This window comes from Ctenopharyngodon idella, chromosome 10, assembly GCF_019924925.1.
Source record: "Ctenopharyngodon idella isolate HZGC_01 chromosome 10, HZGC01, whole genome shotgun sequence".
Lineage (NCBI taxonomy): Eukaryota > Metazoa > Chordata > Actinopteri > Cypriniformes > Xenocyprididae > Ctenopharyngodon > Ctenopharyngodon idella.
Window position 1 is genome coordinate 10746783 of NC_067229.1, and position 24509 is coordinate 10771291.

At 36.0% G+C, this 24509-nt stretch overlaps 1 protein-coding gene across 2 annotated transcripts in view; it reads left to right on the top strand.

Moving 5' to 3' along the window:
* The first annotated feature begins 4945 nt into the window (after window positions 1-4945).
* lingo3a (leucine rich repeat and Ig domain containing 3a) overlaps window positions 4946-24509 on the top strand; it is a 34227-nt gene continuing 14663 nt past the window's right edge. Inside the window, exons 1-2 of one of the 2 annotated variants that reach the window (XM_051910983.1) lie at window positions 4946-5124; window positions 5466-5772. The gene's annotated coding sequence lies outside the window, so the exon portion shown is untranslated. Of the gene's footprint in view, window positions 5125-5265; window positions 5773-8592; window positions 8721-24509 lie in introns of those variants that run through there. The other variant, XR_007932427.1, reaches the window with a different exon arrangement.

Here is a 24509-nt window from a genome sequence, read left to right on the forward strand (position 1 = left end):
GTTGATCAACAAGCACAACTGCAACTACAACTCCTCCTGATGCAGATCATCATCCCTTTTTACCTTTAACCTGTGTAAATAAAAAAGTGTGCAAACTAAAAGTTGAAAGATCGATGACTCTTCCTGATTATTAAAACATAAACCATGTGTAATATGAAGTGAATCAATTTGAACTAATTCGAATACAGTTTACCTAGAACAACAGCAGAAAGTGAATCATTCAATGCAGTTCATAACAGTGAAGTTCACAGATCAATATATTTCGCATTAGTGGGTAGGTACTGGGGTGTGAATCGTCATGATGCGGTTTGATTCGATTACGATTATGACAGTGATTCGATTTGATTCCATGATACGTTGTATCCTCAATTTTCAAAATTACTGCACATAGCGACATTTTTGTCAATGAATACAAGCAGTCAGATATGTGAACTCCTTTACATTATTTTATTTACTACAAGAAAGTACAACTCCAGAATGAAACGAACATCAAACAAAACTTAAGTCTAAACACAGCATAAGACCATTTAGAACTAATAAACACTGGTAAATACTGCATGAAACTGTCAAGTAGTGTACTTAAGTTACAATAACGCTCACACACACACACACACACACACACACGCACTCTCTCTCTTTCACACGCAAATACACACACACACTGTAAATGTTAAAATAGTGTTTGTTCGCGTTTGTGTTTTGCCTCCCTCCGCCATTTTCGTAGTGTTGCCAAGTCTGCGGTTTTCCAGCGGAATACTTTAACACTCTTGCCGCAGGTTTTTTTTTATGTCCGCGGGTTGAAGCGACCTCAAATAACATGATATTTAACCCCTGGAGTGCAAATTTTACCAGGGGGACCCCAGCAAAAACACGATTTTTTTACTGGTGGGACCCCCCCCAAAAAAACAAAAACAAAAAACAAAAAAACAATTGGGTTAGTTTTAAGTAGCAGTTGGGCAGGTTTTGTTGTGCAACCCTGTTTTTACACTAGTGCGAGAAGTGAGTATGCGACAAATGACGTCAGAGAAACATCAGTAGGCTACAATCAATTATGGTCTATTACTGCATCAATGCTGAATTGTCCACATCGCAATGCATCGTAGAAACGATTAATTTCAACACCCCTAGTAGGTACACAGACCCCTAACTCAATCATTTACTCATGTGATTCGAATATGCTGATTCTTAGAGAAATTTAAAACACTGTTACTCGGAGACACAGCGGTTCTGCTGTTTGTTCTGTTCAGAGCAAAAACAATGTCTATGAAATTTACTCAGTAACTTGTTGTTTATTGAACTGTTGTATTAAATCAATGCCACATTTGCGCTCTGGCAGATGTTAAGAAAAATAGCACTCTCGCTTGTGTGATAACTCATATCATAGATCTGTTATAAATGGAACTCATTTAATGGATTTTTTTTTTTTTTTACTCATTTTGATGACATTTCTGCCCCGCTATAGTGTGGTGGCAGTGAGACAGGAGAGAGCCAAATTATTATTCTCTGTAAAGAGGCGTGAACATATGAGACGCAATAGAGAGCTGCCTAGATGCAGCTCTCTGCGCGCGCTTTGGGTGTATGCGCGGAGTAAACAGCTTGCGAGTTCTCTTTCGCTTCTTATCGCAAACGAATGGTTTAAAATCGATTGGATGCTTAAACTGGGAAAAAAAAAACTTAAATCAGGCTTTCTAGTTTCTAAACAACAAGAGGATTTTTGATGCCAAGTGGGCGAAAATTACACTCTAAAAATGCTGGGTTGTTTTAAAACCGTTTGGGTCAAATATGCAAACCCAACCTTTGGGTTTAAAATGAAAAAATTTAAACCAACGGTTGGGTTTGTCCATATTTGACCCAAACATGGGTTGAAACAACTCAGCAATTTCAAAGTACAGTAGCTTCTGACTGGAACTAAATTATCTCTTTATATTTAAGGTTAATTAACACACAGTTACCCACCCTAGTGACTCAGATTACTCAACACAATGGCCACTATATGCAACAAGCCATCTAGCATTGCACATGGTTAACATCCTGACAGGCTTGAAAACGTGCTAATGTTACTCAGCTTCGCAATGTTCTGTGCCACCTTGAAAGCATTTTAACAGGGTTTAGCACCCGGAGGGAAAACACACACGCGTCAAGGTGACCTCTTCCAAGTGCCATGGGAAGACCCTTGCCTTCACCACATCCAGTGTCCCTATCATAAGTTTATTTTGCTTGCGGGCTGTTCTCACTGTTTTCAGTAATGCAGATGGTCTCACCGGACGGAGCTCTAACACCTCCAGGTGCCCTTTTGCCGCCATTCACCAAGGTTTGTTGCTTCAAATAAAGCGTGACGCACTCAGGCACTTCTAGATCTCGGAAAGGTCAGTCAGTCTTTTTTTTTCCTTGAAAAAGAAGACAAAGGATGTTTTTCTTCTGTTGCCCCAGAATTCCCCTGTCTCTTCACTGTTCTCTAACCATTTTTCACAGCTGCCACTCAAACGAAGCCATCTTAAAGGTTCTAATGCTCAAGCTGAGTTGTGTGAGGGTGTTGAAGTGCATTTCAAACACCCACATCTAAGGCTGGCTGAGGCCATTAGGAGCAGAGACAGCACTGTAATGTGTGTATTGTTATCTTGGATGTTTTTAGAGAAGGTGCCAAATCCTTTGGATTCAACATTCCAAGGTGTCTCAATGCAGTATACTGGATAATTCTTAGTTATGTAGTCGAGGGTCAGTAAAGTTTTTTTGGAAAATGTTTTTGAAAGAAGTCTCTAACCAGGTCTGCATTTATTTGATCAAAAATACAATAAAAACAGTAATATTGTGAAATATTATTAAAAATGAAAATAACTGTTTGTACTGTATTTTAAATGTAATTTATTTCTGCGATGCAAAGCTGAATTTTCAGCACCATTACTTAGGTCCTCAGTGTCACATGATCCTTCAGAAATCAATGTTGAAAACAGTTGTGCTGCTTAATATTTTTGTGGAAACTAAGATATATTTCTCAGGATTCGCTGAATAGAAAATTCAAAACAACAGGATATAGAATAGAAATCTTTTGTATTTTACGTTGGATTAATTAAATTTAAAAGTTATAGTTTTTACATTTTAGAAATTTGGCAGAAGCATATGGATGCATATATCCGTCGCTATTTGAGTGATCTAATTCTTATCTCTAATACTATTTAGGACAGATAGGAAGAGAACAGGGATGAAGGGCCTCTCACAGTTATAGTCCAGTGCATGTCTAACTCCTTCACCAATAAAAATACTTTGCTGTTATTTTGAGCAGCTGCAGTGGTAAGAGTTTTGGCCCAGTGACTAAAATATCTTTAACAGTGTAGCTACTTGTAGCTAGCTACTATGAACACCCATTTCCACCATATAAAAATGCCTCTGTAAATCATAATTATGACATAAAATGGCCAAAATTATGAGATTAAAAAATTATAATTGAAAGAAAGTCAAAATTCAGAAAAACATTAAAAAATTTGATGATACATCATAATAATTTGATAAAAAGACACAATTAGGATAGTATGGACCCTGCACATCACATGCAAGAAAGAAAAGTAAATCGTGCGCATGATTTACTATTTTGTTCCCTCGTTTTACTAAATCGTGTGCACAATTTACAAATTCGTTCCCTTGATTTACTAAATCGCACTCGCGATTTACTAATTCGTTCCTTCGATTTACTAAATTGTGCGTACGATTTACTGATTCGTTCCCTCATTTGCTAAATCATGTGGACGATTTACTATTTCGTTCCCTCGATTTGCTAAATCGATTTACTAATTTTGTTCCCTCGATTTGCTAAATCGATTTACTAATTGCTAAATCGATTAAATTGCTAAATCGATTTACTAATTTCGTTCCCTTGATTTGCTAAATCGTGTGCACGATTTACTAATTCGTTCCCTCGTTTTTCTAAATCGATTTACTAATTCGTTCCCTCGTTTTGCTAAATCGATTTACTAATTGCTAAATCGATTAAATTGCGAAATCGAGGGAACAAATTAGTAAATTGTGCGCACAATTTATAAATCGAGGAAACAAATTAGTAAATCGTGCGCACGATTTAGCCTACTATTTTTTTTTCCTGCATGTCATGTGCAGGGCTCCATAGGATAGTCATAACTATAACAAAAAATCTTATTGTATATGTACAATAATTATATGTAGTTTCTCAGTTTCGACATATCTCATAATTGACTTTCTCATAAGGACTTTTTATCGAATAAAAAAAAAAGGACTTTCATTTCATCATTTTAAATTTTTTGTCGATTTTTGACTTGTCATAATTATGAATTATGATATAAGTCAATTATTATGACAAAACCAAGATAAGTCATATTTATGACATAAAGGCCTGGTTTCACAGACAGGGCTTAGCCTAAGCCAGGATTAGGCCTTAGTTCAATTATGATATTTAAGTAACTTTTATAAACGTACACTAGATAAAAACATTACTGGTGTGCATCTTGAGACAAAACAACTGCACCGACATATTTTAAGATATGTCAGTACAAGTTGCTTTCAGTTAAAACAGCTCAAACATGCATTTTAGTCTGGGACTAGCTTAAGCTTTGTCTGTGAAACTGGGGGAAAATTTATTTTTGTTATAGTTAGGACTCTCATAATTATAACTTAAATTATGACTTATGACATAAATTCTTATTTTCGACTTTCATAATTTTGACTTTTTTCTCATAATTATATTGTAGTATTTCATAATTTTGAATTGTCAATTATGATTTACCAAAGCATGATTTAAAAAAAAAAAGAAAATTTATATGTGGTCTTCCATAAGTTACTCCTCAACACTGATAAAATATTATCTCTTTCTTTCTTTCTTTCTTTCTTTCTTTCTTTCTTTCTTTCTTTCTTTCTTTCTTTCTTTCTTTCTCTCTCTCTCTCTCAGCATCCACCAATCTCCTGCTAAGAGGTCTCCGGAGGTAAACAGATGAAAAAAACAGAAAACTGAAAACAGGACAAAAGATAAAAGGATTGCGCATTAAGAGGGTCACATGTCTGCTAAAATTATACAATTCCAGCTGCTGGTCTTTGCTTGAGTATTCAAGCCCTCGTGGACATGGGGAGCTTTCGTTGAGGGACTGAGTTGTGAAGTCAAGGGTGAGTATGAAAATATTACAAACACAACTAGCCATGACAGAAGAGTCCATTCACATTCAACTTTTTACAAAAGCCACTTAGTCCTTTAGGTATCACCCAGAAGGACGTCAAGTGGATCTGTTTCTAGCGGACTGCTTTTGATTGTTTTCAGTTAGTTTGCACTTTTGAGACGGTCCCTAAGCGATCAGTTCGCTGGCAGTGTGAGTTTTGAAGCCATACAGCAGTAGTGGAGAGTAGAAGAGAGGCAGGCTCGCTCACACATCACCGCTTCACAGAGTACAACTCATCCCGCCTGATACGCTCACATACACTCTCTCTTTTCCCCTCACACACTTGTGCAGAAAACCACACATCATCCCTCCTGTCACTGGAGCAATGTGTACAGAGAACCTGATGACTACCGGCTGGCAACAGTAGAAGACAAAAGAACGATCCAGTGGCGAGAAGAGGGACGATCTGGTTGGGATCTTGGAATCTGATGCTGCAGCAAGGAGCATCTGCAAGCTTAATTGGGCGACTCAACCCAAGCAGCTGTGCACAGCCCACACACCGAAGCTGAGAGGGACAGCCGAAACCGAGGATAGACGCGTACAACGGGCTGACAGGGCTGCTGATGTGGACCTACAACCTGTCAAGTTCTAGCCCTGGGTGAGCACTTTCATCTTCTCCAGAAAGGGGTAATTTAGTGTGGCAAATTGGCAGTGTCCCACCTGTAATTAGGGCTGAAATATAGGGGGCTGACTGGGGAAGTCAGACCTGTAACTTGTCATCTTTGCCGTTGGGTTGACAAGGATCCCGGCGGATACTGTATTGTTAATTTAAATCAGTTGCTATTGCTTTAGGAGCTTCAAAAGCATTTATACTCAATCTAATGCAACAATGCAGCCTGCGCCCAGCTTAATTACCTCTGTGGCGTTTGTGCATGCAAATAACGAGCCTCATCATTTAAATACGGCTGGTCTGTCTTCTTTGGATGTCCTCTTCAAGGTGGTTTTAAAGGGATAGTTCATTCAAAAATGAGATTCTGTCATTTACTCACACTTATGCTGCTTACAAACCCATGTGACATTATTCTGTGAAACGGAACAACAGATGTCTTGAAGAGTTGGTATGTACTTTTCCATTTTTAGTGACTATGTCTGTCCAAAAAGGACAGAAATCATCACAAGGGCTGATTCACACACGTGTTTTTGCATTTAAAAACGTGAGTCACAGGGCAGTGAAATGAGAAAAGAATGGAAAAAAACCTCCCGCAATACTACTCGATTCCCGTAATTTTTAAAGGTTGATCTAAGTTTAGTTTGAGTATTGACCAAAAATGAAAGTAATCCCATGATTTACTCAAGCCATCCTAGGCGTATATGACTTTCTTCTTTTAGACAAACACAATTGTGACCTTGGACCACAAAAACAGTCATAAGGGTCATTTTTTTTTAAACTGAGATTTGAGATTTGATATACATCTTCTAAAAGCTGATTAAATAAGCTTTCCATTGATGTATGGTTTGTTAGGATAGGACAATATTTGTCAGAGATACAACTATTTGGAAATCTGGAATCTGAGGGTGCAAAAAAATCCAAATATTGAGAAAATCGCCTTTAAAGTTGTCCAAATGAAGACCTTAGCAATGCATATCCACTCACAAAAATAAATTTTTGATATATTTACAGTAGGAAATTTACAAAATATCTTCATGGAACATGACCTTTACTTAATATCCTAAAGATTTTTGGCATAAAAGAAAAATCGACAATTTTGACCCATGCAATGTATTGTTGGCTATTGCTACAAATACACCCGTGTGATTTATGACTGGTTTTGTGGTCCAGGGTCACAATTGGAGTTATATTAAAAAATATCCTGGCTCTTCCAAGCTTTATAATAGTATGGCGCTCACGATTTCCCATCCATCTATCCCATCCATCATAAATGTAATCCATACAACTCCAGGGCTTTAATAAAGGTCTTCTGAAGCGAAGCAATGCGTTTTTGTAAGAAAAATATCCATATTTAAAACATTATAAACTATAATAACCAGCTTCCCACAAACAGCCGTACGCAAGTCGAATTACGGCAGAAGCGTAACCTCTGGGATACTTCATGGGATAATTTTCATTTTTGGGTTAACTATCCCTTTAAGGTTATAATGACCACATCTGTCCAAGAGGACAAAAAACTTCACAAGAGTTGATTCAAAGAAAATGTTTTTGAACGTGAGATGCAGGGCAGTGAAACAGGTCTTGAGATGCGTTTTTAAAAGTTGAACTAAATTAACTTGAGCACAATACATGAGCGCCTGGTGAAATGCAAAAACACATTCTGTGATAGCTTTATGTAAGGAACAGATGGAAATTTAAATCGTTATTCACTAAAAACTACTTCTGTAATGTCATTCCCAATCGTTGTTAGATTCAAAACTAGCACACCAATGCATTGTGCAAGATTTAACGTCATTGACGGCAAACCTTACTGGTTTGCAGCACGTGGCACAACCAAAAATATACGAGTATCAGTGACTAGTGTCGTAAATTTGCATCTGTTCCTCATATAAACCTGTCGTCTGACTTTAAAAAGACTCAAAATGTAGTTCATGAGTCAAGTGGGTTTTGTGGTTTGTATAAACACTCGTATAGAAAAGAGATGCACAAATTTTTGCGTGAAAATTTTCCAGCATGTGGATTTGAAAAAACTAGAGCGCGAGTAAATAATGACAATTTTCATTTTTGTGTGAATTTTTCCTTTATTACCTTTAATTCTTTTGTACTTAAATGTACAAATGCAACATTAGCTTGCACCATTAAAAGTTGGTGTGTTCAAGTCCTCCTGGGACGTTCATATTTACGAGTTAGGAAATCATGAATATTGCTGCGTTCACACCATGTAATTACCATGTAATTACCATATATAAAGCTTTGATGGACTCGTATATTTGATACTTTGATGTCATAAACCGATCGGTGTGCACAGCGCCGCTTCAAGTCGAACACACCTTAAATCTGTGGTGGTCAGGTGGTGGTAAGTCGTAGCTCTACGAAAATTCAGAGTTTACACATTCTTTAAGTGTGTAAAGGCTTTTTACAGTTCAGAATTGTTACGGTAATTACGACATGGCGTGAAGGCACCTTATGATGTCAGGTGCGTTCAAATCGCTATGGTCAGTGCAAGATGGCGAAAAATACAGCAAGGTTTTTTAAATGATGAATAAAGATTGCACATCAGGTGTGTTTTTGCTTGTCACTATTCAGGCATCATATTTTCATTATAGTGTCTCTGCTCAAAGCTTTAACATCAAAACCATTTTGAACACAAACTCTGATGGCAATAAAATGTGTACAATTTCATTTTGCCGTCTCTGGTGTTGAGGGCATTATTGAACATGGGTTATTCAGCCCCCTCTTACTGTAAGTGACAAGCTTTCTTTACTGGATCAGCAGCATAAGGTTTCATTGTTGCCTTTATGACAACAGTAAGATACGAAGAGCTCCTGATGAAAGCATGATGAGCAGAGAGGATCACTCCGCGTGTGGGCAGTGGAAGAGGAGGAAAAACATTGCAGCTGTTGTGTTCGTATCAGTACAGACAATAAAGATCAGGGTTGGAAGGAATAATTCCTGTACAAGTTGCGATAGTCTTTTCTTCTCTATTGTGACATATATCCGAGTGAAACGGTTTCTCGAACGAGAAAAAATGTAGGATGATTTTGTCCATCAGGAATTGATTGGATTGTTTGATGGTTGTGTTTTGCTATTGGTCGATCTCATGTGAGTGACAGGTTGTCCCGCCCTCACGCCACTAAACGCATCATCAGAGAAAAGGAGAGATGTTGCTACAAAAGGGAGAAGTTATTTTGATTAAAAATTACGAGGGCACATGAGTTTTAAAAAATTAATGATGTGCACAGATAAATAATTTAAAATAAATACTGCAATATTCCATAATAAAATAAGAATGGTCGATTTTGATTTGATGGTGACTTTAATTCTGCACATACTCCTTTACTTAAGTCCCCATTAATGTTACTTTTACCAGTCACTTGTGTTCTCTATTGAGCTCTTGTAAACTACTGCCAAGTTTCTTTGGTATCTCATTTAATGAGCTCGAGATCCCTCTGTATCTTTGCAGGACTGGGCCTCCTTAAAGCCAAAGTACAGTAATTGGACACTTTAAAACATCATGAAAAGGGGACAAAAACAGTTTTGAGCCAATCGTTAATGTTTTATTCATGGCTTTGGAACAAGGATTTATTTTGCATATCCGAGGCTCCCGATGGAGTACAACAAAATGAGATTTTACATGCAGCGCATATGACGAGTCTGTTATGGTTTGCGTGTAAATTTCAAAGCATGTGAGGCTTTTAAAAACTCAGTCTCCAGATTAAAAGACTAGTTCACCATTTCCCACTCAGTTACTCTTTCCAAACATGTATGACTATTTTTATTTTTGAGGAGCACAAAAGAAAATGTTTTGAAAAATGTTGTGGTTGCTCTTTTCCATGCAGTTACAATGAATGTGACTGATGCTTTCAAACGTCACAAAGCACCATAAAAGTAATCCATACGACTCATGCACTACATTTCAAGTTTTCTAAATCATATGATAGCTTTGTGCAAAGAACAGACCCAGTTTAAGTTGCTATTTATTGATACTTTTCCTCTCCAGTGAGCTGTTAACCACTAAATATAACCGCAAAAATATTTTAATTGGAAAATAAGACAAAAATATTCAAAGGAAAAGATTTTTCATGCCGTGTACAGCCGAATGGAGTATATATTTTCATTATTTGTTTTATTTGGTATTTTATGTTATTTCATTTTTTTTCATAATTTTTAATTTGTTCTCGAAGTATTCATATCTTAATTCACAAAATATTGCTAATTTATTCTCAAAATGTTATTAATTCTCCAAACATTATAGTGTTGTTCTCAAAACATGGCAACTTTATTCTCAAAACATTAAAACTTTTATTTCTTAACGTTACAACTTGGTTCTCATTTTTTAATTTTTTACATTGACTTTTAACGAAATATTGCCTCTCTTGAAAACTGTTGGACGATTTTACTTTAGCAATGGTTTACACCATTTCATCACTCGAGAAACAAATCAGTCTGATTCGTAAATGAATCATTTAGATTAACTGAAGATCCGACTCAACAGAACGATTCGTTCACATATCAGACATTTTTACTTCATCATTTAGCCCATGAATGCTCTGAGAAAAGTGAGGTCGCCCACACTGCTGAGAGCGGCGTTTAGATAAATGCTGCATTCACAGGGGACGTTGGCGTCAACGCTTGACGGAGGGCGTGTCTGAAGCTTGGTGCTGACGCGACTGTCATAGTGACAACAGCCAATCACATTACATTCCGGTGTTGCATGAACGCAATTGGCTAGCGACTGCTCAAGGTCATTTGCATCGGGCGATCTGATTGGCTGACGCCTGCGTTGGTGCTTGAAAAGTTGAGAAATGTTCAACTTCTGCCATGAGCAACGCGACTGAAGCGACGGAACCCACAATTCAGATCTTCCCTCGACGGACTCAACAGATGAAATGAGTCAGAGAAGAGTTCCACGTGAAAGAAGGCGGAGCCTCAGCGCACACTTCCTATTACGTTCTCGTCACGGACCAGTGGTACTACGAAGGTGTTTTGCAGCTGGAGCGAACTTTTCCTGAGTTTTGGCCTTATATTGTTCAAAATGATGTCGCATCAGTTCGTTCTTTGATTTCGTGTGAAGTATTTCAGGGCCTTTATATGGCTTCAGAAGGCTTTGAATATATAGAGCATTAGTCATGTGGACCACTTTTATGGTGCTTTTGTAAAGCTGCAAAGCATTCCACACTAATTGTAACTGCATTGTAACAGCACCCAGTTCAATTCTTTAAATATCCCCTTTTGTGTTTCACAGAAGAAAAAGTACTGTGGTGCTAAATTCAAGTATTGTGGTATTTACATGGTACACAAGAATACTAGGGAATAACAATGGTCCCCGGTTCACATACTGGCTGCACTCACTGTAATTGTCCTTTTTTTGTTGTTGTAGTTGCTGTTATTGCTTGAGGCAGGTCAGACAGTGCCGCTTAATCGCACTGTGGGGAAATGTGACGCACATAATGCTTTTCCTGATATCTTCGCTTTTATCATGACGGATTCTTCCAACCCTTGACATCCGACTTTCTTCCAAGGGGTTCAGAGGATGGCTTGTAGCACTTTTCCTCTGCTCAGTCATGGACTAGAATTACCTTTTCACCGTCCTTATGGCTACTTTCTAATGTTCGGGGTGAGACTCAGGTTGCATGTCTTCGGTGTCGCCCTGCATTGGGTCTTCATTTCTGCCAACTCTTTAATTATGTAATTGGATTAACAACCTACGCATCAAACAAGCCCTAAAGCTGTTTGTCCTCTTCTATCAAGATGAGATTGATTTGATGGGAAGGTATTCGATAAGCCGTCCCCTTAATTTCCACTCATCAGTTGCTGGCAGATGGAGGCTGATTAATTTTTTAAATGTTATTCCCCAAAATAGCCCCTCTGGGTTGGAAGTCCACCCACAGGTTACACAAGAGGCAGATATCTCACGCTAGATGGCATTAATAGACGTTTCCTGGCTGCTTCGATGTTGATGTTGACTTTTAATCAATTATTCATTGCGCTCTACAATTGGCCATATCTGATAAATCCCAAGCGATGACATATTAAGGCCATGTTTTGAACGCAGCGCCTCAAAGTTTCTGCCAGACAACCCGGAGCTCGGTGTCATGAAGGGTAATGATGTATGGAGACTAATAACTCTATTCCACTCATTTTCACGCACGATACTCATAGTATCAATTTAAAGACTTCTGTCTGCCCTCTGTTCTGCATTAAAGTCATGACTCATTTCATCAGCCAATTTTACTGGCTGAGATGGAGAGAAAGCCGTTCAGCCTGGTGTCACTTCAACATATAATTCATATCCATTCGATAGAGGAATGAGTGTGATAATGACAGGAAGTGAATTTGTAGTGCTTTCGTTTTCTTTTTTCTTCTTGTGTAACATTGGAAGTTTGGTAGAAGGTTCATTTGCTTGACTTTTACATGGTTTCTGAGTTAAAAGCATATGAAACAGCAAAACTTTTTCTAAGGGGCTGTTTACATGACAACGTTTTCAACTAAAAACGGAAAACTTTTTATGCGTTTTGGCCGTTCATTTACACGACAACGGCGTTTTGGTGGTCTGAAAACACAAACTTTTGAAAAACGGTCTCTATGTAAACAACAAAAACGCAAATCTGTGGAAATGATGACGTCATGCACATGCGCATTACATTTTCAGTCCATAGTGTTTCATCGCCATCTAATGGCCTGCCAGCAGAGTACAGCGTTTTTAGTCGTTTTCGCGGATCCGTGTGAATGGGGGTCGTTTTGACAAAAGTTTCGTCTGTACGCAGAAAACTCAAAGGAAAAACTTCTCCGTTTTAAGCATATTGTTGTCGTGTATACGTACCCTAAGTCGTAGCATTGCTAGATAAAGGGGCCGTTTACACGACACCATTTTCAACTAAAAATGTAAAAATTTTAAAGCGTTTTGGCCGTTCATTTACATGACAATGGCGTTTTGGGTGCCTGAAAACGCAAGCTTTTGAAAACGGGTTTCAAAGTGCAAGTTTTCGAAAACGGTCTCCATGTAAACAACAAAAGCGCAAATCCGTGGAAACGATGATGTCATGCACATGAGTATTACATGCTCAGCCATGTATTTTATCGCCATCTAATGGCCTGCCAGCAGAATACAGCATTTTTGCGGATCCGTGTGAATGGGGGTCGTTTTGACAATGGTGTCGTCTGTACGCTGAAAACTCAAAGGAAAAACTTCTCAGTTTTAATCATATAATTGTCGTGTAAATGTACCCTAAATTAGAAATGTTTTAAGAAAGTTAAAATTATGGGAATTAAGTGGTTACTAACTTAATCTTGTAATGTTATTTACAAGATAAAATTCTCCATTTTGACTTTTCTCAGAATAACTATTTTATTTACATGATTTTAAATGTTGTTAATGTTTTGTTTTTTTTCAAAATATAGCTGCTTCTCCTAATTTTGACTTTTTTCTCAATTCTTCTGTCATCCCATAATTTTCACTTTATTCTCAAAATATTACAACCTTTTTGAAAATGTTACTCCTTTATTCTCATAATATTCACTCTATTTTCAAAATATTACTTTTCTCAAAATATGTCTGCTTTATTCTCATAATTTTTACTTTATTCTTACAATATTACTACATTTTCATTATTTGCTGCCTCTCTTTAAAACATTTCTGCTGGTTTAACTGTTGGACAAAGCTGCTTTAGAAACATTAACAGTTTGCACACAGTTTCATCAAGTATTTAGTAGTATTTTTGTATTTTTTTTCTTGTCCCAGTTTTTCTGTTTTTTGAAGATTCACAGCCTGTCTTCTCTGTGCAAACAACCCTGGTTGATCTTTTCATTTTTTTCTGTAGAAGAAACCATGCCATAGTTGTTCCAGAAACTTTTGGACTTGAAGAGGCTTTGATGTCAATCGTGTGCAAAACAGCCCGTTCCCCAAGGATGGTTTAATTGTTCACGTTCCTTTATTGAATCGTTCTTGACAATATGGCGACAGATGGTAAGAGAGAGATCGGTTTAAACCCACACCCTTTTGCTTCCCGTCCCTGCGGTAGCTGTCAGAAAGACCTGGATCATTTCATCAGATGGATTTTGTAATGACGCTCCAATACACACCAAAGTGGAATCAGCAAGAGAGTTTGTTTACACAGCATATCAAGGTGTCTTCAAGCTGGCGTTCAGCAAGCGGCACTGGGGCGGCGTCCAAAAAAATTCTCTTGTGCCTTGTGGAAATGGATCCGCTCTGTAGAGAGTTTGCCAGATGCCGTTTTACTAGATGTCAAATGGATGAAGGATGTAGAAAGAATGACTAAAGGCAATTGATTTTGTTTGTCGGTGATGGACGGGATGGCTGCAGAGCTCCAGTTCATTCCTATTGGATGCTCTGTAAAGCTTTTCTCCCAACCAAGTTGGCCAGAGCTTATCTTTTCTGTGCGACACCCTCCGTACCCTTAACTTCCTGTCGTTCAGCTGTTTGCAGGGCCTCGTGGAGGCAATAAAATGACCCCCATGTCAATGCATCCATCTAGGCAAGGCCGAATTCAGAATAGACAGTGCTGATGGGACCTTGGAGGACCTGCCATGAATTTCTCATGTGACTTAAAATAGAAAGTACAGACAAGCTTGAACATCTCAAGCCTGTTGCCAGGCATTGATGAATTATTCAGCTATAATGGAAAACACACTGATCATAGAGCCACACGTGGCAGTTTCATAGCAGCAATTCTTGCAACTACAGATTCTCATTTTGTCTCTGTCTCCGTCTGTTTCTTTCTTTTAATGATTCGATTTTCTTTGTGTAACATTGGAATGTGGAAGACAGTTCATTCGTTTGATTTTACTAATTTAATCTTGTAATACTATGCCTTTATTCTCATAATTTTGACCTTTCTCAAAGTAACTACTATTATTTTCACTTTACTCTCAAAATATTACTACTTTTCTCAAAATATTACTTCTTTATTCTCATAAATTCCACTTTATTCTCAAATATTAGTATTGTTGACAAAATATTTCTATTCTCTAAATATTACTACTCAGAATTTTTGCTTTATTCTCAAAATATTTCTACTTTATTTACATAATTTTGACTTTTCTTCAAAAATATTTCTGTTCTGCAAATATCACATTTTTATCATTTTCACTTTATTCTCAAAATATTGCTACTTTCTCAAAAGATTACTCCTTTATTCTCAATTTACACTTTATTCTCAAATATTACTACTTTATTTTCATAATTTTGACTTCTGTTCACAAAATATTTATATTCTCAAATATTACTCCTTCATTCTCATAATTTTCACTTTATTCTCAAAATATTGCTCCTTTATTCTCATACTTTTATTATTACTTTATTTTCATAATTTTGACTTCACAAAATACTATTATCAAATATTACTAATAATTTTGCTTTACTCTCAAAATATTATTATATTTTCATAATTTTTATGAAAAATGTTTACAAAATATTCCTACATTTCTCAAAATATTACTTGTTTATTCTCATAATTTTTACTTCTCAAAATATTACTGTATTTTTTTTATATAATTTTGACTTTATAAAATATTAGTTTTTCTCAAAATATTACACCTTTATTCTCATATTTTTCAGTTTATTCTCAAAATATTACCACATTATTTTTTTTTATAAATTTGACTTTTTTCACAAAATATTACTGCTTCATTCTCATATTTTTTCATTTATCCTCAAAATATTACTATATTTTCGTAATTTTGACTTGTTTACAAAATATTATTACTTTTCTCAAAATATTACTCCTTTATTTTCATTATTTTGACTATTCACAAAATATTACTACTTTTTCAATTTTATTCACGTTTATTTAAAAAATATTGCTGATTTATTCACAACTTAACCTTTATTCACAAAATATTGCTAATTTATTGTCAATGTTGATTTAATGTTTCTTTCTTTGTTTAGATTATTTCCTCTCACACTCATGCTTGGCCATATAGCTGTGGTCGATCTTTGACTGGTGCTTTTGATGGTTTCAGACTGTCATTGAGGGGTTTGTCTGAAAGGACATTTGTCAAGGACACAATCAGGTTCTTCACTGTCTGTCTTCGATCAGGGGTAATGTAAAATTGCAACACTGTCAAAGCTCAAAACTGTCACGCAAGAAAGGAAGCAAGATTGTAATTGGACAATCCATCTTTTTTGTCACATGCACATCATTTCTCAAGTAAGGCCAGCTGTCGGCTTTTACTGAAGAATGAAAAATGTATGCCAGAGGATTTTTAATTAGGAGATCTGTTTGATCATGTTAATCTACAAAAAAACAGAAAACAGGTAATTATATTTATTATATTTGGCTTTTTCCGGAATATTAATATAATTTGCATTGTGATTATTTTCATTACTATTAAAGCACATTTTCACCCCAAATTATCATTATAGTAATGTGAAAATATCTGTCTCATTACTGTAATACTAAGGAAATATAATAACATTGAATAAAATCTACACTTTTTTTTTAGCAAAATATTTTTATTTTTGCCCCAAATCCTGCTTAAGTTAAACCCTGTTGACCACGGTAACATTTTATGATGCAATTATAATATCGATATTTTAATAATGATTTATAATAATTTAGAAATAATTGTATATATTTTTATATAAGCTTAATAATTATATATAAATATAAAATTCTAGAATTATTATTTTTGCAGCATAGAAGGTTACTAAGATGAGAAATTAAGCAGGACTTGGGGCAAAAATGCCACTGAAAGTGACAAATATATATATATATATATATATATATATAATATAATATATATATATATATATATATATATATATATATATATATATATATATATATATATTTAAAATATAATTATTGTATTTTATTCTAGGCCTAGCTATTGAAGGATTAGTATCTTTCCAGAAATGTCAGTATTCACTGTCTCAGAGGTGAGTGTACTTAAATATGGAACTAATATGAAGTTATGAAAATTCATTAGCTCTAAAAACTTGAATTGGAAATTAATAACTAGTATTATAATCAAACATAAAATCTGTTTAAAACAAAAAAAAAAAGAAAAAGAAAAAGATTTGCATTGTATTTAAGCAGTGTTTATTGTATCTTATACACTCTTCACAGCTACTTGTATGTGATTTGATAACAGCCATAATTCTTTAAATGTGAAGATATATCTCAATTAATCAACTAAAATGATTCAGCTTTTGACAAATTGTCAACTTTTCTTGTGATATATAGTTGTTAGATAATGTCCTCATAAAGGCTGTCATGCTTAGAAATAATGAAAAAAGAACCGCAGTCCTTTTGAATTTGCAGAGCTTGCTGGAAAATAGTACCGAGCGCTGGATATTCTCAGTACTTTATTCGTTCTTCATATCTCTTTTCATCCTCCTTCCTCTCTTCCCTCTTAAGCCTGTTCTCAAAGAGGCCTTAGGATTGTCAGTCATTTGCAGTGGCTCAGCGTTAATTCCCGGCAAACGCTGGGGCATTGACGGTGCTCCCACCCACTGGATTTATATGGTGACAGCCAAAAGGGGAAGCTTGAGCTCTTGGGGGAGTAAAAAGGGAGCACCCGGCAAGTTCCTACTGAGTCAAACACTCCCCCAATCCCCTTTTCTTCCCATCTTTCTTCCCATCTTTCCCAAAACCTGGTTCTGTCATGCCGTATAATCACCATGAACATAGTTTCACAAAAATATTCATTACTGTTCTTGTGATAAAATAAGGTAAAAAAAAAAAAAAAAAAAGGTGTTTTTTTGAACTAACGAGCCATTTACATGACACCTTTTTTAACTAAAAACGGAGAACTGAAAACGCAAACTTTTGAAAACGGGTTTCAAAGTGCAAGTTTTTGAAAACGATACCGTTATAGTCTCTGCGTAAATGACAAAAATGCAAATTTGTGAAAAAGGTGATGCACGCGTATCATGTGTTCAGTTCATAGGCACGCAGTGTTTCTTTACAAAGTGACATCGCCAACTACCAGCCTGGCACGAGTAATACAGCGATTTTAGTCGTTTTCGCAGATCCGTGTGAATGGGGATCATTTGACAATAATGTCGTCTATACTCCCAAAAAAAAAAAAAAAAAAAAAAAAAAAAAAATATATATATATATATATATATATAAGTATATAAAGTATATTGTTGTTGTGTAAACATACCCTAAAACAAAGCATTCACTTCCATGCACTAACTCATATTTTTCCATTCATTTTGATTAGTGAGTCTCGTAGTAGATTTGTAGTTATTAATTATAAAAATATTGTATGAATTTTTATAACCATTTTGGCTGATGTTTTTTAATGAATCAGTTGAATGAGTCAAAACACAAAAACACACCTGCTTTTGGCCACCCACTGGCATAACGATGTAACCTGCAGAAAGAGTCACTGAACAAATTAGTAAATGAATCAGAGTCTTTTTAGTGAACAGATTCAAGTGATTCAAATGGGATTAATTAAAATCCTCACCACTAGTGTCAAATTAAGACTTGTATCCAAATTACTCGTTTATTTAAGGCTTTAAATAGTCACACAATGACAACGTCGCAAGAATCAATCAATCATGCCTTAAAGGGGGCAAATGCGACAACTACAAAAGCTCTTTTCAGGCATATTTGAAAAAAAAAAAATAAAATAATACAATATTCTAATATGGAATCTACATGTGGAATCACAAGATTTTGGATTCATTTACTTTAAGTGCAGCTTTATTTTGTTCCAATTGGAATTTTTATATCTCACAATGTGACTTTATATGATTTTTTCGTAATTGTGACTATATTTCACAATGTGACATCTCACAATTGCGACTTTTTCACAATTGCAAATGTTTTTCTCCCAGCTGTGAATTTATTTCACAATTGTGATTTTTTTTTTTTTTTTGAGATTGTTGCTCACAATGTGACTTTATATCATAATTACATCTTTATTGCTTGTAATTTCAACTTTTTTTCTCATAATCTGGACTTTTATTTCTCACAATGTGACTTTATAACTCACAATTGTGACTTTCTAAAGTTGTGTATTCACAACATATATATCTCATATATAACTGAGAGAGTCTTATTTAAACAAAAAATTATTAGTACAGTATTCTAATATGGAATCTTCATCCCTTTTCTGTTTTCAGCATTATTTACTAGAGTGCTCCTTTACAATCTTAAAATGTTGGATTTATTTATTTAAAGTTGAAATTTGCATAGACTTTTCATACAATAAATAGAAACCTATGGATTAAACAGACAAAATCCAAACCATTTCTAGCCACAAGATAATCTAGTTCAGTTTTGTTGGTGTGCAGCAAACACCTCCTGATGTGTTTTCTGGGCCAGAAGGGATTTACAATAGCAGAACTGCGATAAATCCCACAAAGTGCGAAAACCCTAGCGATGCAACAGGTTTCACACGGGACATCCTCTGCTGCTGGTTAGCCTGCTGTCGTGTGGTCTCTTTCCTAGAGACAGTGTAAGTCTGCCAGCTGTCATCGCTAGGCCACTGTTGTCTAGCCAGTGCAGAGATTAGAGCTGGTTATTGGAAATAGCAAAAGCAGGCAGTGTGCCACAGGATTAAGGAAGATGCTGAAGTAGGCCAGGCTCGCATCCAGAACATAAATACTGGGGCCACTGTCCCAGAACATTGGCCGCGTAATAACGGTTAATCCTTCTATTTTACACCGGCACATGCCTGTCATATTTCTGTCTAGGTTGGACATTATGCGGTATGCTGCTGTTGTGACAAAAATAAGTGTAGACTCCATGGTTTTCCTTTCATTTGAGGTTATATTCATACTTCTAGTTTGACACAGAGTGGGTGGTAAACAGCATTACTTTTGGATGCTGCTGGGTGTTTTCGCGTTTTCGCCATTGTTGGTAATCAGTTTTACAATGAGATACGAGAAGCTTATTATCCAGCAAGCTTGAGGAAACTCATTCAAGGTTTGAATTACCTTCTCTCTTGTTTAATAAAATCAAGCACTTATTGCTTGATGCATATTTGTTGAAGGCTCTGCACACATTTCTCTAATGAAGCCTGTTTCAGACAAATTCAGATGTAATTATGACATTTTTCACAATTGTCACTTTTTTCTCATTATAGCCACTTTTTCTTGTAATTGCGACTTTATATTTCAGAACTGTAACTATATTCTCGCATCTGCCACTATATCTCACAATATGACTTTCTCATAATTGCACTTTTTTTCTTGCAGTTGCGACTATATTTCACAATTGTGACTTTGTTGTTTTATTTACAACTATATCTCGCAATGTGACTTTTTCTGACAATTGCAACTTTATATCTCATAGTTATAGCTGTAGCACTTTATTTTACAGTTCTGTTTCGCTTGTACTATATACAGTATCTCACAGAAGTGAGTACACCCCTCACATTTTTGTAAATATTTTATTACATCTTTTCAAGTGACAACACTGAAGAAATGACACTTTGCTACAATGTAAAGTAGTGAGTGTACAGCTTGTATAACAGTGTAAATTTGCTGTCCCCTCAAAATAACTCAACACACAGCCATTAATGTCTAAACTGCTGGCCACAAAAGTGAGTACACCCCTAAGTGAAAATGTCCAAATTGGGCCCAATTAGCCATTTTCTTTCCCCGGTGTCATGTGACTTGTTAGTGTTACAAGGTCTCAGGTGTGAATGGGGAGCAGGTGTGTTAAATTTGGTGTTATCGCTCTCACTCTCTCATACTGGTCACTGGAAGTCACTGGAAGCAACTGTTTTCTTGTAATTGGGACTTTTATATCTTAATGTACTGCTGACGGGCAAATTAAAGACGCACTCAGATCATTTACATAATGACTAATGCAATCTACCAAGAGTAGCACAAATTAGCGCTGGGTCGCAAATAAGCAGAGCTGATGCTCATCAGGTCCCTTCTACCACGCGCTCTCTGTTCTCTGCAGTGTCTCCTCCTAGCAGCAACAATTGCAGCCATGTCGCAAAGTGGGTTAAGACATGTTTTTTTTGGTGTTAAATAATGGCACAAATACCAGTAAATTGACTAGTGCAAACATTAGTAAATCGCGTTACGTGATTCATTTAAATACTCTCCTCCCATAAATTTTGCGTCAGAAAATGAAACTCCTACAAATGCATATGCAATAATGTCAGCTGCAAAAACAACTCAGTTTTTTCAACTGTTTTCTTGTAATTGGGACTTTTATGTCTAAATGCGACCCTCTAACAATTTGCAACTTTATTTCTCGCAAATGCAAATATATATTTGACAATTATGACTTTTTTCTTGTTTGCCGCTATATCTCTTAATGTGACTGTTTCTGACAATTGTGACTATATCTTAATTACAGCTTTTTCCTCATAATTGGGACTTTTATATCTCACAGTGTGACATTCTTACAATTGCGGCTTTATTTCTCATCATTGCGACTCTTGTAATTGCAACTTTTTATCTCACAGTTGTGTATTTTTCTCGTAATTGGAACCTTATATCTCAAAATTATAACTTTTTCTCATAATTAGGACTACAAATCTCAAAATGTGTCTAGTTATAGTATCTCAATTATAAGTTATCTTTTTTTTTTACTTCCATCAAACTGACTTCCATCAATCGCTACCAGTCAAAAGCCTGACTACATCCTTTTTCCATGAGGCATTTTTCCTCTTGCGTGTTATAATGGTCCCCTGTTTTGTCTGTAACTGAAACTGAGGCATATGGATCCTATATAGACCTGTATTTTCAAGGAACCCTGTTTGACTCGAGTCCCTCCAAACTTAACCTCAGGCTCATTATCCTGCAACAGCTGCTGGTGTCAAATGGTTGTCACTGCGTTCTCAAATTTATACTGGTCAACTGAATGCAGTGATAAATAGATGGAGTCATGTTCTAGTATGCATTGTAAATCAAAAGCTTACCCTTTAAAAAAAAAAAAAAAACCTTTTTACTCAAAAGCTTAATTTTAGTGGGATTGGAATTGCATATATATATATATATATATATATATATATATATATGCACTCTAAGAGGAGCATAAAAACTAGTCACGGAGAAGTTACAACCTTTCTTTTTAATCCACTCAAGTGAACCATGAGTGTAAGTGTTTGATTTGATCAATGTGCATTTCCCAGGCTTCATCTTTGCCATTCAGTCATTGAGTTCGACTTCTCAAGGCAGTTGAACTACACTAGTGTCAGACAGAGATTAGAGCAACCATTGATTTTGAAACACTTTAAAAGCAGTTTATTCTTTGACACGCATTTCAACAGTGAAACCTCAACGCTTAGCCCCTTAACTGTCACCCCCCTTTTTGAGCAAGGATGTGAAAATGCAATATCCAAACTTAAATGGCTACAATTCATGAATGCTGTGGAGTACAGACCTAAGGTTGGTCTCTTTTTAAAGAAGGCACTCAGCAGAAGTGAAAGCACTTCAAAAAATGAAAGTCTAAATAAGTTATAGAAGTTTAAATTTACTGTAAAACAAATGAACTGTATAAAACATTTATTTTGTACAAAATATATATTTAACAAAATATTTTTTACTCTAAAACTGCTATACAATCAAAGCCATATGTCTAACCAAGAAGTGTTCCAAATTTTAAGTTAATCACCACAAAAATTGAAGTTCCTATGAGATTTTTAGGTGCTATACCAAAAATAGCCACCGGATGACACCCATTTTACATTGAATTTTTTTGTTGATGTGTTCTGCTGTGACAAATTCACAAAACAGTTGCTAAATATGGAAGCTTGAGTCTCAGACCTTATGACCATATGCGTTTGTCAACATTAGAAAAACATTTGATTATAAAATTGTTAAAATAAATTCTGTACAATGAAACCTGCTAAAAGGTTTTAAAGTACAGTTTCCATGGTAACGCAATGTCTGATTTCAAAATGGTTTTCACAGGATGAGTTTTGAGTTACATTTCCTAATTTATGATGATTACTAAAATATGTGATAGGAAAAAAAAGGCAATTAAAAAGACCGCCAAGCGTCCCGCTAGTGGGACTTTGACAGTTAAACTGCAATTTTAAAGATGCTGTTTTATTCTCACTGCCAGTTTATGGATTTCTAGACTTTTTGGTTTCCATCTCCCATACACGCTCTGTTCTAAAGCCTAGTGAGCTGCCTACAGAGGTAGTATTTTAAGGGATCACAGGCATACTCTTAACATGAAGGTAGGCAATTTAATTATGCTGCTTCTTAATATACCTCGTTTTAAGGTAATGCTAATGCATTGTGCTCAAGCTCTGTAAAAAAGTTAGATGGTGGACAAGGAAATGTTGATTGTAAGTTGTTGCATTTCATTCTGTAAAGAATTTGCTTATTAGAGTAGCATGCTGTTAGCTTAGCAACATGCTAACTAATAATGAGTCACATTCTCCTGTGAGAAATGCTGTTTTGTGAGTTGCTGCCTACGTAGTGGGCTCTGAATCAGTCACATATAAAGTTCCATAATGGTTAGGATGCTGCCTATGTAGACAGCGAGTCAGCTCTCTAGTTTTTGAAACTAAGCCACTATGTCAGAGGAGAATTTGTGGGGTTTTTCCAAAGGCTTCTGATAATTGTGAGGAACGGGATAAATTACTGAGGTAAAGACTGAGCATCAGCTTTCACGCAGCAGGAGAATAAGAAACGGCTCTCACTGGTGCTTGATAACTCCAGCTAATAGTGCCTAATTGCTCTTGCTGATTTGTAAGCAGTGAGAACATTGATTAAAGGCGAATTAAAAGTCATACACATGGCTTGCCAACAGCCCAAGGGTCTTTTTGTCATTGCAGCTGCTGCATCTTGCAGTAAAGTATTGCAAATCTCAACCAAAGGTCACACTTTGACTGAATGAACATCTAGCGTATCAATTAGCTCAGTGCTGCACTAAGATCCTGTGCAAGGAAGATTAGTTTCAGGTGATCTAACGAGTGTAAACGTGAACCAAAGGTAGTTGAAAGCGCATGTAGCTATTTGCATTTGCAGCATAAATGCTAATCTGTCCTGATGTGTCTTGGGCTTCTAAAGAGGTTACTAAATAAGACTAAAGTTTTTCTTCAAAACAATCAGAGGAAGTACTATTTCTCTATCAGATTTTGTACATGGATGTGTAACAGTGATTTACAAAATCACATGCTATAAATCAAAATCCACTCTCATGGAAGGCTTAGCTAACTTGCTTGGCAGTGGCAAGGCAGTTTGAAGTGATTCTTTTTGACAGGGTTAGAATGTCAGCCAGTGAAGGGTGTCTTCTAATCCATTCAAGCCAAAGAGACGACCGCAGGACAGCATCCAACCTCCGCAATGTGACCTAGCTAGGCCATGGCCTTTTCCGACACTGCCCAAAGACATTTCTCATGCAAAAACCAGGCTTCATGCTTCTTCAGCTCTCTCGTCGTTCTAATTAAAAACTTATGCAACTTCAGTGTTATATTCGCCCTAATGGAATGCGCTGTAATTTTATTGCGCTGTGTTTACGTGTAATTGGCCCCAAGAGTCAATTGCGGCAATGAATTGGCAGTTAGGATAAGTATCTCAAGAGGGTCGTGGTGGAAGGCATCATAATTAGATGCGTCCTTTGTTGCATGAGTATGGTTTTTACTTTTAACATTTTCATTTGTTCTTGGCATTTTTTCCCCTTGACTTTTAAAAAGTAGGCCTAATATGCACATACGATAATTAATCTCTGGGTATTTTGGTAAGGGTGTCTCTTTTTTGTAATATAATTTTGAAATATTTTATTCTACATAAAAGTTTATAATTCGGATATAAACACTGATATGGT